The sequence below is a fragment of the Dromiciops gliroides genome, chromosome 1 (assembly GCF_019393635.1).
Source record: "Dromiciops gliroides isolate mDroGli1 chromosome 1, mDroGli1.pri, whole genome shotgun sequence".
In the NCBI taxonomy this organism is placed as follows: Eukaryota; Metazoa; Chordata; class Mammalia; order Microbiotheria; family Microbiotheriidae; genus Dromiciops; species Dromiciops gliroides.
The window spans coordinates 308,120,478-308,136,469 of NC_057861.1; the positions used below are offsets into that span (position 1 = coordinate 308,120,478).

At 35.8% G+C, this 15,992-nt stretch overlaps 1 protein-coding gene across 2 annotated transcripts in view; it reads left to right on the forward strand.

Annotated features, from left to right (window-relative positions):
* Window positions 1-15,992, forward strand: part of LOC122751786 (transcription factor 4-like) — a 274,344-nt gene that overhangs the window by 135,340 nt on the left and 123,012 nt on the right. The window lies entirely within an intron of this gene.

A 15,992-nucleotide genomic window follows, 5' to 3' on the forward strand; every position in this document is an offset into this window, starting at 1 on the left:
TGTAAAGAATAAAAGAAATACCGAAAAGTACGTTTGTAGTTAATCCTGCCCCCTGTTCCTGCAAATCATTTTTTGAGTTCATTAAAACATGTTTAGTTAATCAATAAATATTTATTAAGCACCTACTATTTGCCAGGAACTATGCAAAGTTCTGGCTGATACTGAGATGGCTCTGCGTTTCAAGTCATTTTTTGTTGTCAACATTCAAGTCAACAATCATTTCTTTCTTTCTTTCTTTCTTTCTTTCTTTCTTTCTTTCTTTCTTTCTTTCTTTCTTTCTTTCTTTCTTTCTTTCTTTCTTTCCTTCCTTCCTTCCTTCCTTCCTTCCTTCCTTCCTTCCTTCCTTCCTTCCTTCCTTCCTTCCTTCCTTCCTTCCTTCCTTCCTTCCTTCCTTCCTTCCTTCCTTCCTTCCTTCTTTCTTTCTTTCTTTCTTTCTTTCTTTCTTTGCAACAATCATTTCTTAAGCACTTAGTACATGCTAAGCAGCATGCTTAGCAATGAGGATACAAAGAAAGGCAAAAAAAGTCTACCTTAAGAAATTTACAGTCTGTTGGGAGAGACAACTTGCAAATAACTAGATGCAAACAAGATATATACAGGATAAATGGGAAATAATTAACAGAGGAAAGGCACTAACAATAAAGGAGAACCAGGAAAAGTTTATTGTGCAAGGTGAGATTTTAGCTGAAACTTTAAAAAAGCCAGAGAAGCTGACTTGTGTGAGAATTCTTTTCATTGAACTAATCAAACAAAATTGCTTTCACTGCTAACCGTCTCCCCTCCATCTCTCTATTTTTATCTCTATCTCTTCTACCTGTGTCTGTTTCTGTCTCTAATGAAAAATTGATCAGCTTTTCTATAGGCATGATATTAGCGATTATAATCCTCACCTTAATATTGGCAGTATTTTAATTTGGTTAGTGCTCTATTAAATGCATATATTTTGGATCTCATTTTAACACTTGCATTATACCTTTCCATAGCTTCAGAGCAGTTGTGTTTAAAAGTAATTTATTTTGCCTTGCCTTGTGCTTTTCAAGATGGTAGTCCTGCCAGAGGCTATGTGTTGTTGTTGTTGTTGTTGTTGTTGTTTTGTTTTTTTGGCTTAATTTTTCAGCATTTGTGGAGTTGTTAGTATTTCTTTTTTGTCTGCCTGGCAACTTCAGTTCTAAGTGTTCCTTTTGTTTATCAGTTTCCTCCTAGAATCTGGCCCTACAATTCTGAGTTGCTTGAAGGATTTATCTAGGATAGATCCGTATAAATTGTGGCTCAACTTGAGTAGAGCAGAAGAAATGCCATAAGGTTAGGTGACTGATGTGTGAGTTTTTGAATTTGATTTGGTTTTACATGGAAAGGTTGAGGCAGTGATGCATGTATTCTAATAAAAATCATCAGTACAAATCAAATAAAATCTGGCTCAGTGGCTATTTCCCCACTGTATTCACTCATGACTAGCCTATGCCCATTAGAGACAATGGCTGCCAGTGGCTGGTTTTTCCTACAGCAAATTTTAAAGTCACATTACAGTCTCTTATGGTAAGAATCAGGGAATCAGTGTAATCACTTTCCACTAATCTCATCAGATTTCATATTGTACTTTGCTGACACTCCTCCCTTACCTCCCCCGTCAGCTGCTATTATCACTCATGGCAGCCTGGTTATCCTCATTCTGTGAGCCAGGCATTTGGTCTACTCACCATTTTATATCTTTCCTCTTCCTTTTAGTCCTCTTTCAAACTAGCTACATTTCTTCATTCCTGGGTAGTCGCGTTACTGCTATTACTTCTTCAGCTAGGTAGTTGTAATCTTAATTAGTTGCAGCCTCTTTCTCTTTCTCTGTTGGTGTAGCACTGACCAAAACCATGTTGAGAGTGATATTGATGAACAGACGAAGCCGAGTCAAAGGCTTACTCCAAACGAGAAATGCTTACATCCGTGAATTTGATGTTAAAGCTATGAAAATTCACCCATCAAGCTTAGTGATACCCAACACCAGATAGATGTTCCCAGTTTTCTACTTATGTTAAAGATCAAAAAGTATTAATAAATTTACATAGAATGTGCATTGAGTCATGGGTTAATTTTAAGGCTCAAGAAAGTGAAAACAATAGAAATGGCATAGTTTGGGGGGAAGTAGCTGATAATGCTGCCAATGTAATCCTAACTCCTGTTAGAACAGCCCTGGTTCTTTCTAAAGCCGACTTGTAATTTGTGCCAAATTGTTGTAATGGTTTTGTAACATGTACAGAACAGCACAAGAATGAGAGTAGCGATCTTATTTCCACTGGTGACATAATTTGAAATGAATGAATGTCTCTCTAGATGTGAATGACTCATGCATTAAATTACTATGCATAATGTCCATTTTAGTATGGGGACTAACAAGTGGCATGAAATATTGGGGTTAAAGAGGCAACAGGATGAAAAAAATATCTAACAAGAAAAGACTTATTTCATATAGAACTAATAATATCTTCCTCACAGCTTATATTGTAACTTTTTGAAAGGTGTCTTCAATGATGAATGAGCCTGGTCTGCTCAGATTTATGCTGTGGACCTCTATTGATCTGTATCATAAATTTAAAATGATATATTCAAAATATTTTAATGATATAATGCATATAAAGCTCTTTGAAAAACATTAAAAACATCACACAAGGGGCAGCTAGGTGGTGCAGTGGATAGAGCACCAGCCCTGGAGTCAGGAGGACCTGAGTTCAAATCCAGCCTCAGACACTTAACACACACTTACTAGCTGTGTGACCCTAGGCAAGTCACTTAACCCCAATTGCCTCATTAAAAAAAAAAAACCCAAACAAACAAAACCCACCACACACAACTGAGGTATTACTACTAATATAAGGAATAAAGTAAAATCTGCAACAGAAGTCTTCTTGGACAGGTAAAAATTCTTGACTTGAAAGCAAATGTAAATTTAAAATATTCACATACTTTAAATATTGATAAGAGCAATTATGTTTGAGCCAGTTAAAGTTTAAAAATTAGTAAATGAATCAGCAAATGACATCAGTAAGTCTCTGACAGGTCTGATCAACAGTGAGGATGTTTCAAATGAACCAAGTTGCAGCATATGGGAACTGCCTCAAACACTATCATTAATGTCAACAAACTACTAATAAAAATATCTCTCTTACGCATATATTTTTATAGGCCAGAGTAAGAAAATCTATTGCCAATTGATGCCAGACGTGGGCTGAAACCAGAATTAAAAGAAAGACTTTCAACCATCTATGAAATTCAGAGCTGAATTTTATCAACACTGATGAATATATGAAATTATGAATAATTTTTAAAAGGTTAAAAGAACAAATGCCCAAATTATACCGATAGAAATTAAATATTGCAGTATTTACTGTAAAATAAATACGTGTTCAGTTGAATGGAAAAGGTTCAGTTCTCCTTTCCACTATGCTCAAACCTCACCCTTTACTGATCTTTGTCACCTTGTCCTATTCATATTTATGTCTCCATACTGACTCCTGAATCTGGAATTGCCTTTCTTTTCACATAAATCAAGCCAATTCTTCCCCTTCCTTCAAAAATATTTTCAAGATATCTTTTTCATCCTACACTAGGTTCTGGAAGCTTCTCCAGATTTGTTTCTCTCCCTAATCATTGACCTCTCCTTAATTCATTTGAGCCTAACTGTTAAGCCCTACTATGCAGGAATCTCATTCTTTGTTGGGCACAAAACCTCTGTTGCTTGGCAGTGTACATTATCTGGTGAGTTGAGCACATGTAGTTCAGGCATTCAGGGTAATAAAGACTCCAAATGATTATCATGAGGGATTATTGCCAGTGCAATAGTGGATCTTTTCTACCTAGGTATTCATCTTGGCTGTTTCCCAGTGTTAAAGTTGGTCTCCATATAACTGTTACCCTTTTCCACCCTTCCAACCCTTCAGCCAAATATAAGGAAATAATCTACTCATTCTGTAATTTGTCACATTCTTTTCCAGATATAAATGTCCAAATGGGAACATTCATTATATAATCAGATTAGGATTTCATCTTTGTCTTGCAGTTGCAAGATATACAAAATGTAAGAGATGGAATACATGCCACTTATCTTGATGTACTGCGAAGAACAGGGCTTCGACTTGGTCCGAATTGTTTTGTTTTTTTTTTTTCCCCTGTATTTTCTTAGAGGCATAGTAGGGAACACAGCTCACTGGTATTATCACTGGTTAAATATCAGAAAGTCAACAGATAAGGAGCAAAGACTTAATGAGATTGGTGGTTGGGAGTGGGATGTAGATATCTTTGTCTCTGTTTAGCACCAGGAAATGAGCACAGCAGAACATTGTTGAGCCTGATATAAATTTATTCCAAATAGCACATAGTTCAAAGCAACCTCTGGTCCCTAGTTAAGTACGTTCTTTAAATAGCAAATGCTTTAACCATTGAATTAAAATATCATTTCCCCCTCTGATCCTTTCAAATGGACAGTTTTAGTATAGTGTGAAGAACACCTAGTAAAGTAATAGATGTTTCCTAACCATGATTATTAAAATTTGACATTTGCAAGCTTTCCATATACATTTTAAGAAAGGCTTTTCTTTCAAGTACATGTGTTGGTAGGCCTTTAAATCAGCAAGCAGGGCATATATATTTCTACCAGTTTTCATTGTATGTGTTTTATACTGATTTACTTCTTTTTAATTGTAACTGAGATAAAGAATTAGTAGTTTAAAACAGTAGGAACTACGTGTTCTGCTGTGATCAAGGAATTAGATAATCTGGCTTGTTTGCTTAAGGGGTCTGTATCTTGAGACTTTTATAGGGCAGTCTTAAAGCCCTGAGCCTTCTTATTATACCAATACCCAGAAGATTGCTTTAATGAGAAGTAAAGGGCCTTTTTCCAATTACAAGGGAATAACTGTATTAAGCTCCTGTGTTATGTCAACCTGCTTTGATTTGATTACTGCAAAAGAAATGGATTTATCTGTCAGTGTTACTTAATTAAGCCTTCTCATTGATGTTTTGCAGAGTAATATAGTGTGGTTTGCACATTTAAGTCTAAATACAAAGAAAATTGGCCTAAAACTAAGACATGACCCCTGAAGATAACATGGAGGATTGATAGCTTGTCATTTTCAGGTCGTAGACTACGATGTTAACATAAGTGAAAGAACTTGGCTATTGAAAGGCTAACAGAGTTGGCTTTGTAGGAGTGAAATTTTAGCAAAGTGGGCGTACTCTTTGCATTTGAGACTGAGTTTTTAGTTTTAGTTATTTGGTTGCTTGTTTTCGGTGGAGTTTTTTGTTTTCTTTTGGAGGGCCAGTGTCTAAAATTAGTGTCTTATCTAATATTCATCTAATATAAAATAGGAGAATAGTAAGGATAGGAGTTATAATAATATCCTAGTAGGAGAGATGAAGAAAAAAGAAAAAGAAAGTGGTATTTTAAAAGTATAAAAGGAAAGAAAACAAGGGATAAAAAAGAAGAGGTGTCATTTGGGAGTAGACTGTTGTAAATTCACAGCAATTACAATATACAAACATTTCAATTAAGCTAACATGCCCCTTCCTAGATTTCCATAAAAGTGGTACCCAAGGGAAAAAAACGGGGAAGGGTAGATAAATCTGTTGGATATTTCATCCTAGCTTTCTTCATATTTAATGCTAAGTATAAGTTACTTATCAGTAAGGCATTTTCAAGACCAATTTTAATAAGTTTTACCATTTGAGTGTTTTATACCATTAAAAATTAATTTGAATTGTCACAATGTTTTTTTCCTGTCTGTCATAAGAGCTGAATTTTCTAGTCTTTTAAAAGGTGAAACCTATTATTTCTTTGCAGTTTCAGAAGTCTAGTTTTCTAAATACCTTTTACTTTTAAATGTTACCTGTGTTGTTTATATATTGAAAATAAATATTGGGGTGGGTAAAACTAAGTGGTGATAATTTCAGATAATTTTGCTAAAATTAGATTAGCCTTAAAAACATGAAAATGCTTTGCTATCCTGTCTTACGGGAGTCATGTTAATTGTTTTTCAGTTTTTTAGTATGACAAATTAGGTTCAGACATTTTTAAATGCCTACCCTCATTTCCTCTTATGCATGTGTAACCTGAAGTATTTACTATTTCCACTAGAGAATGAAACATCAAAGATATTTTAAAGGAATTATAGTTTACTTACATCTCAAACATCAACACTGAGATTATAATATAAAATTCATATGATTTCCTCACTAAAGGCTTTCCCTATTCAGAGGGTTGATCATAGTATCAAAGATGTAAAACTGGAAGTGACTTTAGAAGCCAACTAATAAACCTTCTTATTTTACAGAAGAAGAAACTGGAGCTTAGGGAATTTAAGTGACTTGCACAGGTAGTAAGCATCCGAGGCATGTTTTGTACTTTTGTCCTACAACTAAGACCTTAGTAGGAATAGTGGAGTTTTAGAAGTGTTAGCCTGTCTTTGCATTGAAAACCTCTTCTACATGAATACCCTTGTTTGTATACAACAGTAGCTTCCATGAAGCTAAATGGGATATTAAATGTTTGATGATGTAATTGTAGGGTTAGCATTCTAACTAGTATCAGTATTGGTAAATTTTTCATTTACTGATAGCTGGTAATAATAATGACATTTATATAGTGATTTTAGTTTTGCGACATGCTTTATAAATAGTATCTCATTTCATCCTTACAACCCCCATTTTATAGAAGAGGAAACTGAGGCATACTGAGGTTAAAAAACTTCCTAGAGTGATATAGCTAGTAAGTGTCTGGACCCGAGTTTGAAATCAGGTCTTCTTGACTGTGGGTTCACTGTGCCACCTAACTGCCTTGGTGTCTATTTTTGGACATCATTCTGAGTCATTTTCTATTTTGGTCAGTTGATCATCTAGGTAATTGGCCATGTGTTATTCAATTAAAATATTCATTAACAATGCACAAAGACAGTTAGTCAAAATTCAAAACCAGTAGTGCTCTATGTCTTATTTGCAAAAAAAAAAAAAAGTATCTACTTAGCATTGCTATGAATCTTCATGAAGCATTTTGTATCTCAGATTAGTAGATACCAATGACATCTATGGTGTCCTTTTAAAAACACAACAGATGCCATTTTATGATGGAGGTGGGTACTCTATTAGAGTAGTGAAAAGTGGTGTTTGGATTAAGAGTCAGAGTGGCTCTGCTGATTTCTACTTTTGTGACCTGAGCCTCGGTGTCCTCATAGGTAAAATGGGTGGATTGTGCTGTGTGATCTCTAAGATTCCCCCTGGCTCTAGTTTTTATGACTGACCTTTATTAATCTTTGCTGTTTTAATCAGAAAATAAGATGTCGTGTTATTATTCAAACACACATTCTTTTCTTTGCAGTGTTAAAAAATGACCAGAAATCATTGCTGGGAAAGGATTTTGAAAATATATATTTTAGCTTCTAGGAATTCTGCAGTTAGTGAGTACTTTTTTTTTGAGGAATAGTTCACCTTGAACATGATGAAAACAATTGTTTTTTTCTAGATTGGTATTTAAAGGTCACATTATTGGGGGAATTCATTTGGAATTTAAGGGGGAAAAGTCTTTGCTTTTTTTATAAAGCAGTGTCTTTTGCATTTCCCACAGTATATCAGATTTCTTCATCCTTTGACTGTAAGGCATTAGTAAGGGATGGGAGATCATGTCCCTCTTTTCCCTTCACTTTTCAGACACCTTTGCTATGGGCATACTCCTACGCAGAATTGGGGTCGACAGCAATGACTCTGCCAGATGCTCACCTTTCCATTTGAAATGAGAAAGCTCAAGGTTTCATTCGACACAATCTTCGGGGTTAAAGGGACAGACAAAATCACATTTTCATTATTAACTTCCTCAAATCTAGGGAGTCTTGGAACTTTTCTCATAAAGACCGAAATTATTCATTATAAAGACCATCTTGTTTCTTATAGTGCAAGAAGACAGGAAGGAAAAGCCAGACTCATGGGCATTGAATGTGTCATGTCAATATCCAGTGCTCCTCAACTTCCCATACATCTGTAGTAGTACTCAACATTTGACATCCAAATAATTCTACACTCAGAGCTCCTATTATATTGGGTGCTAATGAAAATGTGCACATCCTTAGCACGCTCTTTGCTGATGAAATATTTTGAACTCTAAATTCATCTGGCACTGACGGAGAGCATATGCCATCTCAGTTTGTATTGAGGGCCCAGCCAAGGGTTCTTCCTGGACTAGGAAATTAGTTGGAGCTACAGATGTACGCAGTCTGTGATTTTCCAGTAATGGTGTAGAGGATATTTAATAGTATCTGTTGCAGGAAAAAGGATTTGAGGTAGCATAGACCTCACAATGTTTCATGATTACCTTTCCATGAGTAACTTAACTACTTCAGTCTCAGGGCTCCATCTGAGTTATGTGGAAGCTTTCATCGTGGAATCACTACATTGCCTCAACAAAGAAATCTGTGAAATATTGCAATGTTGAAATACTACTTCACTTAGTTTTACAATTATAGAAGTTCTCTAAACCTTCAGGGTGCTCTAGGAACTGTGAATGGGGTGAACTGTGCTTTAAACATGGAAATGATGAATGTTCCTCTTTAGGAGCCCAGAACTAACAGGGTAGGTCATGTACAGAAAGAGAATCACATTTTTTAAAATGCAAATTGGTGGACTTAGTTATAGAGAACGTTTCCTATAACTGATTAAATATAGTCCAGGCCTGAGGCCTTTTGTCAGCACACATTGTCTAAGAAATCATATTTCATTATGTAAAGGGTATAAAATAAGGACAAATAAAAAGCAATTATTAAGCAAAAATTTAAAAATCACTAAATTAAATACTTAGGACTGAAATTATATGAGGTGCCAAGCGGTTTATAGAGAAGATGGGATTTGCAACTTTTTAATGTGAGAGTGTTATTTACCCAGACCTAATAGTTGGGGAGAATATTTAATGACATTTGCCCTTCACACCAAACCTAGGAGTGATAAAATATATATTTCAAATCTCCTAAACCATTCACAACTTCCTCTGTTGAAGGGCAAGAATGTTGAGGGCTTTTTGAAGGGCATGGAATTTCTATCTATTGGGACAGTAAAGGGCAAAGGTGTCAACAGTATTTGAAGTAGTAGGGTGTAATTCAAAGAGCACTGAATTCTAGTCTAACTCTGTCCTCTCTAGCAATGTGCTGCTGGGCAAATCACTTAATTTGGGTTCCCTCATCTTTAAAATGAGAGAGTTTCACTAGAAAGTCAAAGGAACTATTTCAACATTAAAATTGGGATTGATTGCCTAATTCCCAAATTTAATGGTATTTTCTCAGCCCTAATTCTGTTTTATCTGTCTGTAGCATGATTGATGGTGTTGAATAGCTCCTTATTGTTAAAGATCTTTCTCCTATCTTGGCTCAATTTCTGGTGTCTTATGCCATTGTCAACCCCTGCCTATTGTGCATGCCAGTCCTGGATGACTTTCTTTCACCTACCATGGTAATCATTGCTACTACTCTTTTTATTGAGGGTTCCCTGCATTCACATTTTCTATAGAAGAGACACAGGCCTCTAAATCTCACATAATCTACTGGCTCTGGAATTAAACACCACTTTCCTTAAGACATCTAAGGGCTTTATTGCTAGTAACTACAAGAAAACATATAGAGATTTAAAATAATAAAAAGAGAAAATTTAAAAGTTATAAGAAATCTTACATTGCTCTGATTTTCAATGAAACTTTAAGGGAACTAGGCCTTGATCTTTTTTAGTTTTTCCTCTTAAGTGTCCCCATTCTTTTTTTAGTTCTTTCCAGAGTTAGTCCTTTTGGGATGGTGGCTAATTTAACATCTTGGGCTTTTAGTCAAAAGCAATTTAGATTGGTTTTTTTGTTAAGCTTCTCAACTTCTTTTAGAACTAGTTTCTTAGTCCTCTGTCTGGTTGCAAGGCCCATGAATTGATTAAGGTGTTTTTCTATCTGTTTCCAAAGATTTCCCCAAGAGACTTTGAAGTTTCCTGAACTGACCTTGCAGTCAACTCCATTCATGTGGGACGTGTCAAAGGCTTGGCTCCTTGGAAGACCTAATTAATCTTTCATCTGGCCCTCTCTCTTCTGGTCATTTTGTCTAAAGCAAATTTACTTCCTAACTGAGGATATTTGTTTACTTCAGGTGAAGTTTAGCATCTTAATTTCTTGATCTGGAGTATCACATGTGTACTTTCCTCCCTCTCTGTCTTAGGTCACATGGTTTCTCATGTCTCTTCCTGTTTTAAAGACTGAACCTGCTTTTTAAATATCTCCCTAAATTTCTAAGTAATGTCTGAGTTGCTTTTGCAGAGCTTTTAGCCACTGTGGGTTAGATATCCATATTTTTCAAAATATCAGTCCTTCTTATTTCCGTTGGTTCTTTAGACTAACTTAAGCATGGAAGGGAATGGCTTTGAATTTAACATTTATCAATTATCTGCATTGTTCTAGGTACTTTGCTAGGCCCTATGTATACTACCCTCAAGGAATTTATCTTTTAGTAGGTGTAGTAGGGAGGTGAGTAGGTCAACAACACTACGCCAATGAATAAATATGAAGTAATATGAGGAGGTAGAGAGCATTAACAATTGGATTGGGGATGAGGAAAGTTCTCTAAGAAGAGGTGACACCAGAACTCAAACGTTTTCATAATTCTCTGATCCTACTCTTATACTATAAAAGTTCCTTTACAGTAAAAGAAAAACAATTATTTTAAACACTGAATAATGATGCAGTTTCTAACTTAACTGTAAGGGATGGGTCATTCCTTAATATTGCCCATAATATTACCTATTTTTCTCTTCTCTTCCTGGACATTCCTTCTCTAATTTCATTGGCTTTCTTTCTCTCCCATCCCAACAAAGTATGTAGATCCCAAGACTTAGTCCAGTGTCCTGTCTGTTGTTCTTCCTACACCTCCATCCGCACCCAACCTCCCTACCACCCCTGGAGACAGCTCATCAGTTTTCGATGTGCTTATGACTATCAGATCTCTACCTTTAACTCTTTCTTCCTAATATTCATTACTTAACTGTGGGCTTTCAATTCTGTCTACAGGTTATTTCTACATGGAAGTCTGACTGTTACCTAAAAATAAATATTTGTAAAACTGAGCTACATCTTTTTCTCCCCCAAGAATTACCTCCCTCTCTGGATTTCTCTATTTCTCTCAATGATAGAATTCCTTTTTTTATTATCCAAGTACAAACATTTGAGCTACCCCAACTCCTCCCTAATTTTTACTTCCCTCCCCAAAACTTCATCCAGTAAATCACCAAGTTCTTCCCCTTCCCACAGTTCTCCCATTTTTTTCCCCATTTTCTGTCTTTACCAGCGTATGCCCACTCTTCCAATACAATCCTTCTCCATTTAATTTGGAGGCTGCTACAAGAATCTGCTAGCTAGGCCTCTGCCTTCAATTGCTTCCTTTTTCTGTTCTTCTCACATGCCACCATCAGATTAATCTTTCAATAGTAGCATTTTGAGCATCTCATTCCCCACATTAGAATCCTTTGAGGCACTGCATCGTCTATCAAATCAGTCAAGACTGTTGGCCTGCCATTTAGAGCTCTCCACACTGTGCCCTAACTTGCCTTTTGCAACCTTACTTTTTTAATGGCATTAAAATTCTCTTTTTCTGCCAAAGTCGTCTACTCATTGTCCCTTAAAGTTCTACATGTTCATTCATTCCTGTCTTTACACTTTTTTCCCCCACACCATACTTCCTATTTAAAATTCTTCATATTCCTACCTTCTCTGCCCCTTCCCCCCCAATGTAAGTTCTAATTTTCCTCAAGCCCATGCCTGACATGAAGTCTTTCCTGGGCACCCCAGGCTGCAGTGGCATTTTCTTGTGAGTGATGATTACATTTACTATCTGGATTTTATGCTTCTTGAGCATCAGACCCAAATTTTTATATCTTCCTTATCCCTGGGGACCGCCATAATATCTTGTATATGTGAACTTTCTGCATATACTTGTTTTTTGTTTTGTTTTGTTTTTTGGTCGAGGCAATTGGGGTTAAGTGGCTTGCCCAGGGTCACATAGCTAGTAAGTGTTAAGTGTCTGAGGCCAGATTTGAACTCAGGTACTCCTGACTCCAGGGCCAGTGCTCTATCCACTGCGCCACCTAGTAGCCCCCTCTACATATACTTGTTGATAGTGAATTCAGGAAACACTTTTGAAGTTCAATGATAGGATTTTGAAGAGACTATAAAACCGGAGATTATCAGATTTGAAAAGGACCTTAGAAATTGTTTAGTCTAACCCTATACTTTATAGATGAGGAAAAGTAAGGCAGAGAGAGAGAGAGAGAGAGAGAGAGAGAGAGAGAGAGAGAGAGAGAGAGAAAGAAAGATCATAGGATCAAAGATTCAGAGATAGAAGATGCCTTGCAGGTTCTCAATACTTACCTTCTTATTTTATGGAAAGTAGTTTGTCTAAGATAGAGATTCTTAATTTTTTTTGTATCATGGTCTCTTTGGCAGTCTTGGGAATCCTATAGACCTCCTATTAGAATAATAATTATGGATTGCATTCATAATTGAAGGGAATGTTAAATGTCATTTAAAGGTTCGTGAAAATGTTTAAAAGTACTTTTTTTCCCCCATCCAATTTTACAGAACCTTGGAAATCTATCCTTAGATCCCTTAGGACTCCATAGACCTCAGATTAAGAACACCTGGTCTAAGATAATTTATCCAGTTGAGGCAATGTGATATAATATTCAGAAAGAAGTCTGACCTAGGGAGACCGGCAGACAAAAACTGGCCATAACTCTGGGAAAATATTTAACTTTTTAGTTCCACAAACAGCTTTCTAATATTGAGTTGCAGAAGGGGTACAATTTCTTTTTTTTAAATTTTAAACTACTCTATTTTTATTTTTATTATTTATTCATTCATTCATTCATTTGTGGGGCAATGAGGGTTAAATGACTTGCCCAGGGTCACACAGCTAGTAAGTGTCAAGCGTCTGAGGTTGGATTTGAACTCAGGTCTCACTGTGCCACCTAGCTGCCACAGGGGTACAGTTTCTTACCAGGAGTTTGAGTTCCTCTATACCAATAAAATCAGATCACAGACATCCTGCTAAACAATACCTCCTCCTATTCCCCCCACCCCACCTAGTTAGTGGCAGAACCAGACCTAGAACCCCGTCTGGTTCTCTCCAAGGTTTCTATTAGCCAACCAGATTTGAGATTTAAACAATTATACATTAAAAGATAAATAAAAGATACATAAATAAAAATTATTTTGATCTCAAAGCTGTACTTTTCCTCTTTGCAGTTATAGTTGTTGGTAGGGACAAGGGGAGGAGCAGCTCCTGAATTTTCACTTTATTTTACTTTTTCCTTTTAGTTTTGTTTGTTTTGGATCTTATTAGACACATTCTAATAAAATGAACATAAAATTCCCTTGGATTTGTCAAGACACCCTCATGAGATTATGTTCCCTATCCATGAGCCTATCCCATCCCCAAAAACTCAATGCCAGACCTAGTACACACTTAATAAATGCTTAGTGAATCAAATTGAATTTAGCCCAGTCTTCCTTATTGGAATTCACAGAGGTTATAATTTCACTTTGGGATTACGCCAGCCCTTTGCTTCTTTCCCTTTCCCTTATGTAGTTTATTTCCTTCCCTGTTCTTATTCCTTCCTCAGAAAGTGAACTGTGGTAGTAAGAGGAGTTGAAGGCCAACCTGGTCAAGTCAGCTTTATGTTCTTAGCTTTGACTGTATCATTTTGTACTTGCTCCTGTATTATTCAGTTATTTTTCTTCTGTCTTTTCCTAGCTGTGTATCTTGGCTCATGAACAATGTTTCCCATTAATTTTTTTTTTGTACACAGTAGGCATTCAGTAAATGTTTGCCATCAAATTACTAGTTCTGATTTTACAAGGTATTTTTTTTAAAAAAAGAGTTATTTAAGGTTGTAAAATGACCTGTAAAATTTTAGTTGTCCATTGCTATTGCTCTGTGTCTACCAATTCAGCATCAGTTATATCAAAATTAAAATTAGATCAGAACTTATGACCATTTCAGAGCAACCGAGGTTGTTAGCAATTTTTCCTGTCAAAGTAGAGCCTCGGGGTTTGCATATGCCTAGGAAAGGAAAAAGAGAACAAATAGAAAGAAGCAGAAAAGAAATGTGACTTAGTAGGAGAACTAGACAGGAGAGAGAGGCATAAAGAAAATAGGTAGGAAAAAAGAGCAGCCTTATCTGATTGGCTGGGAATCCATGTGTGAAGGAACCCAACTAGTATTTAACCTGCTTTGAAAAAGCTTGACTTCCAACATTTTTAATTAGTGGATTGCTCGCTTTTGAAAATGCCCAGTTGGGAATACTCAAGTTTTGATGTATTTTAGCTGCCTGTTAATTAGCTGGCTGCTAGTTGACCGTCATCTTTACTTTTTCACGTGGGCAGAAGAGGCATATGAAGAACCCCTGCAAAGCTGCAGCCTTGATCTGAGCTGGACTTCAGAAATTGCAGAGCATATAGCAGGAAATGGGGTTGGAAGCCCAATTCCGATTTTTCTTCCTCTTATTTTTCCCTTTTCTTTCAAATATCATTTCCTTTCAGTGTTTCCATTTATTATATAATCCTCCCCCCTCCTCATCATTTATTCATGTTTAACTAATACATTTTTTTACAAATGGAAAACAAATGATTCAACCAATGAGAAAGAGCACATCCTAGGAAACAGATGAATTCAAATTCGGTTTCCTTTTAACTTTCTCTTCCGTTTAACTTGAGGCTGGATTATGTTTAAACATATAGCTTTTTAACTATACCTCTCATATTTCAGATCTGCCAGTTGAGACATTAAGCTTATTTCATTTATCCACATGCTTCATTTTAGGACTAAATGATAAGCTAGTTCTTCCAGCTGTGAAAGTAGGGGGAATAGATTCTTAAGAACTTGTAGTAGAAGGATGCCATTATTTAAACATTTTCTGTTTAAAATATTTGATTTCTGCTTATGAATTAGGATAACTTCGTAGGATACACATCTCATTAGTGTCAAAATCCCAGAGGCCTGAAAAATCATTTTGCAGAGTACTTCAGTAAAGCACAAACATTGCGAACCAGGTCGTTGGGTTTTTAAAAGCAGATTTAGAGAAGGTTTGTGTCTCCTCACAGGCCTTAATGCAATCTCAGGAATTTCCTTGACCTGCCTTGAAGCATGCAATGCACTGATTTAGACTATCCATGGGGGACATCTCTTTGCAGTTGGGATATCTTTTGAAGTGACAAGTCTCCTTCTTCTTAGCTATATAACTAAAGGGAACTTAAAAAAAAAAATAACAATTCAAGCTCAGTCCTAATAATGAATTGTTGTTGTTCACTTCTTAAGATATACTGAAACACCATGTACCTTGTACTCTAAAAATAAATCAATTAATTATACTGATGATCACTGCTGCTGATAATAAAATAGAAACAATAAAAATAATGGCGGTAGTAGCATTAAAGGAATAAACAGTATCATTAAAATGTTAGGAAATAATAAATGGTATTATGTCTACAGGACTAAATTTCACACCTCCTCCTCCATTCTGTCCTGGGAAGTTGGTGATGGCTGGCTGTTTTCTTCCATGAAGTCATAATTAATAGCATATCAGTAAAACCTTTTATTACAAAGGATATTTATTTTAAAAAATTGAGACTGTCTTTCATATTAACTAAATCTAATGTTTATGTTCTTTAAATAACATTGTTTTTTAACTCTACCTCTCACATTTCAGATCCACCAGTTTAGGCATTAAACTTACTCCATTTATCCACTAATGTTACTTAATTGGTGATAAGAATTCAGAGTAATTTCACTGTGCATGGCTTTCTTTTGGCTTGATCAGAGTCTACCTTGTATCATACTTAGTGGTGTATGTATTGTATTCCCCTAGACTAGATTAAAAGCTCCTAGAGGCTGAATACTTTGTTTTATCTTTGTATCCATAGTACCTTTTAAATATCAAGTGTTTAATAAAAT